Source organism: Phyllobates terribilis, unplaced genomic scaffold (genome assembly GCF_046119375.1).
Source record: "Phyllobates terribilis strain yellow unplaced genomic scaffold, ASM4611937v1 Scaffold_4432__1_contigs__length_61089, whole genome shotgun sequence".
NCBI lineage: Eukaryota > Metazoa > Chordata > Amphibia > Anura > Dendrobatidae > Phyllobates > Phyllobates terribilis.
Genome location: NW_027367183.1, coordinates 43,706 through 50,541, shown reverse-complemented (window position 1 = coordinate 50,541; position 6,836 = coordinate 43,706). Strand labels below are relative to the sequence as shown.

Below are 6,836 nucleotides of genomic sequence, written 5' to 3'. Positions count from 1 at the left end.
TCTGCTCGTACTCGCCATTACCAAATCCAAACGCAAACAACAATTCCAAGACCACAAATTCTCAACCCAACACAAGTACAACCCCAAACAACCTCACAAACCAAACTAAGGCAACCTAGGTGGGCACCACCAACAAAAACCGAAGCCAATATACCGGAGAAAGATGCTTCACAACGAAGAGCAGTCCCGTCTCAGAGCGAAATGCGCGGGCACAACAGGTGAGCCGCGACCATCGCCTTGGTTAACGTCGTGGCACGACGTGGTCCGGAATTCTAGATGTCGGACCCGGGCTCCTCGAGAGCCAATTCTTCAACTACCGCATCAGAAAAGTTCTCATGGTAAGGTTTCAACCTTTGACCATTTACCTTGAACACATTGTGCTTGTCCGTGTCGTAAAGCTCCACCGCTCCATGGGGAAAGACACGGGCCACCACATAAGGACCATTCCACCGAGAGGGTAACTTTCCCGGAAAAAGTTGAAGGCGAGAATTGTAAAGAAGGACCTTATCCCTAGCCTTGAAGTCCTTTCTCAACACGTACTTATCATGCCATGCCTTCGTTTTCTCCTTGTAAATAACAGTGTTCTCATACGCTTCTCTTCGAATTTCCTCTAGCTCATGAATTTGGAGCGCCCGGAACTCTCCCACTTCATTCATCTCCATGTTGCACTTCCGGACCGCCCACCAAGCCTTGTGCTCTAGCTCAACGGGAAGGTACACCCCTTTCCAAAACCAACCGGTAGGGAGACATGCCAATGGGTGTCTTGTAGGCGGTACGGTATGCACATAAAGCATCATCAAGACGGAGACTCCAATCTTTCCTATTAGGGCCCACCGTCTTCTCAAGAATCCCCTTGATCTGCCTATTAGACACCTCGGCTTGCCCATTGCTTTGCGGATGATAGGCGGTAGAAACTCTATGGGTGACACCGTATTTCTTGAGAAGAGCACTCACCGTCCTATTAACGAAATGAGTTCCTCTATCGCTCACGAGAGCCTTCGGGATCCCAAACCGAGAGAAGATGTTCTCCTTCAAAAAACTAGACACCACTTTCGAGTCATCAGTCCTGGTGGCCTTTGCTTCCACCCACTTGGAAACATAGTCCACGGCAAGCAAGATATAAATATTCTCAAGAGAGTTAGGAAAAGGTCCCATGAAATCGATCCCCCAAACATCAAAAATCTCGCAAAAGATTAATGGTGTTTGCGACATCTCATTTTTTCGGGAGATTTTCCCGACTCTCTGACACCAGTCACAAGCTTTGCAAAACGCGTAAGTGTCTCGAAAGATGTGCGGCCAATAAAAACCGTTATCCAAAACCTTTTGAGCTGTCTTATTTGGTCCAAAATGACCCCCGCATGCATAAGAATGACAAAAGGAGAGAACCGATTGTACCTCATTATCCGGGAGACACCTTCGGATAACCTTATGAACACAATGCTTCCAAAGGTATGGATCATGCCACACGTAATACTTGGCCTCGCTCTTGGTCTTGTCTTTTTGCGCTTTGGTGATGTTGGGAGGAAACTCTTCTCGCACCAAGTAATTGACCAAGTGGGCATACCACGGCTTGAGGGAGCGGAGGGAAAGCAACTCAGCGTCGGATCCGCGCCCACGGCAGGTCGACCACACCCGCGGTTTTCTCTCTGGTGAAGGATGACGAGAAAGCTCCGAAGATCCGCGACAGCGGCAGGTAGACCGCGACCTCGGTTTTGACACTGTATGCAAGGCGTAGAGAGATTCGTCCGAGAAATCGCCAAGTGGTCGCAACGTTAACTCTTCGTGCTCACGAACAATCCGACTAAGATGGTCGGCCACCGAGTTCTCAACCCCCTTCTTGTCTCTTATCTCGACATCGAACTCGCTCAGGAGAAAAATCCACCGAATGAGTCTCGGTTTGGAATCTTTCTTCGTCATTAGGTAACGAAGCGCCGCGTGGTCTGTGTGAATGATCACCTTCGTGCCCAAAAAGGTATTGGCAAAATTTATCAAAGGCGAACCCCACGGCGAGGAGCTGCTTCTCGGTAGTCGAGTAATTTCGTTGGGCCCCATTCAATGTCATGGAAGCATAGTAGATCACATGCATAGCTCTTCCGATTTTCTGACCAAGAACCGCCCCTACCGCATAATCACTAGCGCCGCACATGATCTCAAACGGAAGAGACCAATCGGGCGCTTTGATGATGGGCGCTTCGGTGAGGTGGAATTTGAGAGTGTCGAAGACTCCTTTACACTCATCATTGAACACAAATGCCACTTCCTTCTTCAACAACTCGCACAAGGGGGAGGAAATCTTGGAGAAATCCTTGATGAACCGACGGTAAAAACCTGCATGGCCTAAGAAGGAACGCACTTCACGAACATTAGTAGGATAAGGCAAGGACTGAATCACATCAATCTTTTCCTTATCGACCTCGATACCCTTGGACGATACTATATGACCTAGCACAATACCATGATCAACCATGAAATGACACTTTTCCGAGTTCAAGACCAAATTGGTCTCAACACATCGTTCAAGCACGAGTGTCAAATGGTGAATGCAAGAGTCAAAACTATCCCCATGTACCGTGAAATCATCCATAAAAACCTCGATAAAGTGCTCAATGTATTCGGAGAAGATACTTACCATACATCGTTGAAACGTCCCGGGTGCGTTACATAACCCGAATGGCATCCGGCGGTATGCAAAAGTACCAAATGGGCAAGTAAACGTCGTCTTCTCTTGATCTTCCGGAGCTATGGCCACTTGAAAGTAGCCCGAGTATCCATCGAGGAAACAATAGTAAGGCCATCCAGAAAGCCTCTCGAGCATTTGGTCAATGAAGGGCAAGGGGAAGTGGTCCTTTCGAGTCACCGCGTTCAACTTGCGGTAGTCGATACAAACCCTCCACCCTTTTTGTGCTCGTTGAGGAACCATCTCACCTTTGTCGTTTTCTACCACGGTGATCCCGCCTTTCTTTGCGACAACTTGCATAGGGCTGACCCACTTGCTATCCGAGATAGGGAAGATCATATCCGCTTGGAGGAGCTTCAACACCTCCTTCTTCACTACCTCCATCATGGGTGGATTGAGTCACCGCTGAGGTTGCCTACTAGGATTGGCTCCTTCTTCTAGGAGAATCCGGTGCATACAAGTAGAAGGGCTTATTCCCTTGATATCGGCTATACTCCATCCGAGAGCCGTCACATTCTTCTTGAGCACCTCCACCAACTTCTCCTCTTGAACCTCCGTAAGTGTGCTAGAAATGATGACCGGGAGGGTGTCGTTCTCGCCTAGGAAAGCATACTTCAAATGCTCCGGAAGTTGTTGTAGCTCAATCACCGGTGCCTGCACTATAGAAGGAAGAGGTCTTTCGGCCTCGGGGATTAGTAACATGGGCCCACCGGCCAAAAATGGCTCTTTCGAGTCCAAGTGAGCTAAAACTTCACGCATGTCGGAAGACATAGTGAGGTCTAGCTGCGATGAATCGACCAAGCTATTCTCTAACGCGGATTGTAGCTCATCCAAACCATATACGTCAAACGTATCTTGCATAATTGGATCAATCACGTCGATAGAGAATAAAGAGTTATCATCACTAGGGTGTTTCATAGCATCGTAAATGTTATAGCTCACAACATCCCTATCAAACTCAAAAGTGAGTGAAGCACTTGCCAATTCAATTCTAGTGTTGGCCGTTTTCATAAACGGCCGCCCAAGTAAGATAAGTGAGTCCTTAGCCTCTTGTGCCATGTCTAGGACAAAGAAATCTACGGGAAAAATGAGGTTATCAACCATAACCAATACATCCTCAACTATCCCTTTAGGGTAAACCAAAGATCTATCGGCCAATTGAATCACAATTCCCGTTTCATTCAAAGGTCCTAGGCCGAGCAACTTATACAAAGAATAAGGCAAAACGTTAATAGAAGCACCTAGATCTAGCATGACACTATTTATCTTAGTCTCACCAATAGTGCAAAGAATGCTTACCATACCCGGATCACTACACTTCTTGGCCACCTTTTGTTGGAACATCGCGGAGACGCCTTTGCACACTTGCACCTTTTGTTTCCCCTTAAGCTTTTATTTTCGTTTGATCGTGCAAAGCTCCTTTAAGAACTTAGCGTACCGGGGCACGCTCTTGATTATCTTGAGCAAGGGAATGTTGACTTCGCACTTGCTAAATGTCTTGAAGAGCTCTTTTTCATCAACGGGCCTTCGAGTGTCCTTAAGGGCTTCCGGAAAAGGTGCGGGAGGCTTTTCGGCATAGAGAGGAGGGAAATTGGGACGTACATAGTTCTCTTGTCGAAGACGGAAGTCCCCTCGATCTTCATAGTACTCCTCTTCCACCTTCTTCGCTTCTTCGTCTTTGACCTCAGAGGCTAATCCGCGCCCGCGGTCAGGTGTCTGCGCCCGCGGATGATCAGAATTCTCGGACTCTCTTACAGCATCTGAGCCGCGACCGTGATTAGGGGACCGCGCCCGCGGAAATGTTTCTGCGGCCTCCTCTTCGTCTTCTCCTGTTTCAGCTATGGGAGCATCTCCACACACCTTACCACTCCGCAAATGAATAGCACTTATATTCTCTCTTGGATTCACCACCGTTTGTGATGGCAAACTCTTGGAAAGTTGTTGTTGTGTTTGGGAAATCGCCTCGGCAAGTTGGCCGAGTTGCTTCTCAATACTCTTGATGCTAGACTCCGTTTTGTGGACATGAGAGGAAAAACGGGTGGTCAAGGAATTCAGCATATCCTCGGTAGATGGCTTAGGAGGTCCGTAGCCCGGTGGTTTGTTGGGTTGATAAGGAGCCCGGTATTGGTGGTTCGGTTGAGCTTGAGGTCGGAAATTGTTTTGTGCCCCAGCCGGATCACCATATCGGAACCCTAGATGATCGTTCCACCTCTGGTTATATTTATGGCCTTGGTTATCGAACCGAGGTCTAGGAGGTCCATACCCCCCCCCCCCCCCACGGCATTGACGTCAGCAGTGGTAGTAGTGTCTTGGAGATGTGGACACATATCCGTGGGGTGGGTTTCATCGGTGCACACCCCACAAGCCCGCGCCGACGGGTCATTGGTCCTAGTCAAAGCTAATGTCTCGATCATGCTCTTGATCTCGGACAAAGTATTGCTCATTTCGGGTGCACTAGAGTTCGCAGCATGAACTCCCTTTCTTGAATAGGTCCTACCAAAGCTTCTCGTGCCATCGGCTATATCATGGATCCGGTTCATGGCTATGTCGGGCGTCAAGTTCAAGACGCTACCATTGCAAGCGGTATCTATGATCCTCCTCTCTTGATCTAGTAACCTGTTGTAGAGGTGGATTACTAACTCCTTCTCATCAAACCCATGGAACGGGCAACTTGCGCACAACCTCATGAAACGCTCACAATAGTCATAGAGCGTCTCATCATTCGCTTTCTCAACATTCGCGATGGCTCTCTTCAAAGCGGTAGACTTCCTAACGGGGAAGTACTTGTCGAGGAAGGCCTTATATAGCTTAGTCCAAGTGTCAATGGATCCCGCCGGAAGGTGGTAGTACCAATTTCTCGCGGTGTCCTTCAAGGTAAAACCAAAGGCCCGCATCTTGAATTGCTCTTCCGTGACATTGGCCGGCTTGCTACACATACATATGTCATGGAATTCTCCCAAATGCATAATGGGATCTTCACCGGCTAAACCATGGAACTTCGGGAGGAGGTTGATGACACCGGACTTAAGCTCAAAGCACACCTGCATCTAATGGTGGCACTACGACCGCCAAAGGTTGTTGATCAAGGTTGGGAGCCGTAAGCTCTCGTAGCGTATGAGCGGCCATGTTCTCCACAACAAGATTCTCTAGGGCGTGCATCAAGTTCCGTAAATGCATCCGCTCGATTTCTGAATCAAAATCAAGAAGAGGTGAATTAGTGGAACGGGTGTGGACCATCAATGGGTTCCACACCAAGAGTAATCACACAAAAACTTAATAAAAAAGAACCGTTGCTCCCCGGCAACGGCGCCAAATTTGACAAAGGCTAAAGTCGCCTTGCCTCGTCAAAGTATAAAATCCAAACTCCCACTAGAGTATAGTGGTAGTAAGGGTCGTACCCAAGGGAGCAAGCTTTTTGGTTAAAGTTTTTATATGATTAATAAGTAACAAAAAGGGGGGAGGAAAATGGTTTTGGGACGAAAACAACTAAACACACAAATGTTGAAAGAAGTATTAAGATTAAAGCGGTTCACTTATCCATTCTAGCAACTTGACTAGGTCGGTGGATCATAGAATCTTAACACCCAATGTTCAAATCAAATCAAAGCGAAATGTCCTACTCTTTGTTCATAATTATCAACTAGTCAAAATAGTCCTAGAGGCCCTAATCATGCTACAACCACGGAAATACCTAGATTTAATAGAATAATTGCAGAAAGCTCAAAGATAAGTAGGTTCATGCAATACCATTGACAAATAGTCGGTACTTGACATGAATCTAAGATCTCTACCCTAGAATCAATCACAAATAGTTCATAAGAAAAGGGTTTGCTACAAAAGGTTTAGATTCTTCAAATAGAATTATCTAAACCTAGCAAATTGGAGAATATCAGTTAACCTAGTTCATGACTCTAGAAAAATCAATATAAAACAATCATGAGTTTAAGCACAAGAGATCTAAGAACAAATCCTAAGATAGATAAGAACAAAGGGAAAAGAAACTTACCACAATAACCCAAGTCAAGCGCTTAGAATTTCAGAGTGAACTCAAGAGGGCTTAGTTCTCCATTACTTCTTAGAAAAACAAAGTACAAAATTGAGAGAGTTTTCTTTGATTACAATTTGAGAAAAATTAGATAATAGAATATAAACCTAAGAA

The 6,836-nt window shown here is 46.5% G+C and overlaps 1 pseudogene; it reads right to left on the bottom strand.

The window, feature by feature from the left end:
• Positions 1-272: 272 nt before the first annotated feature.
• On the bottom strand, positions 273-5,643 carry LOC141249228 (uncharacterized; annotated as a pseudogene).
• Positions 5,644-6,836: the final 1,193 nt, after the last annotated feature.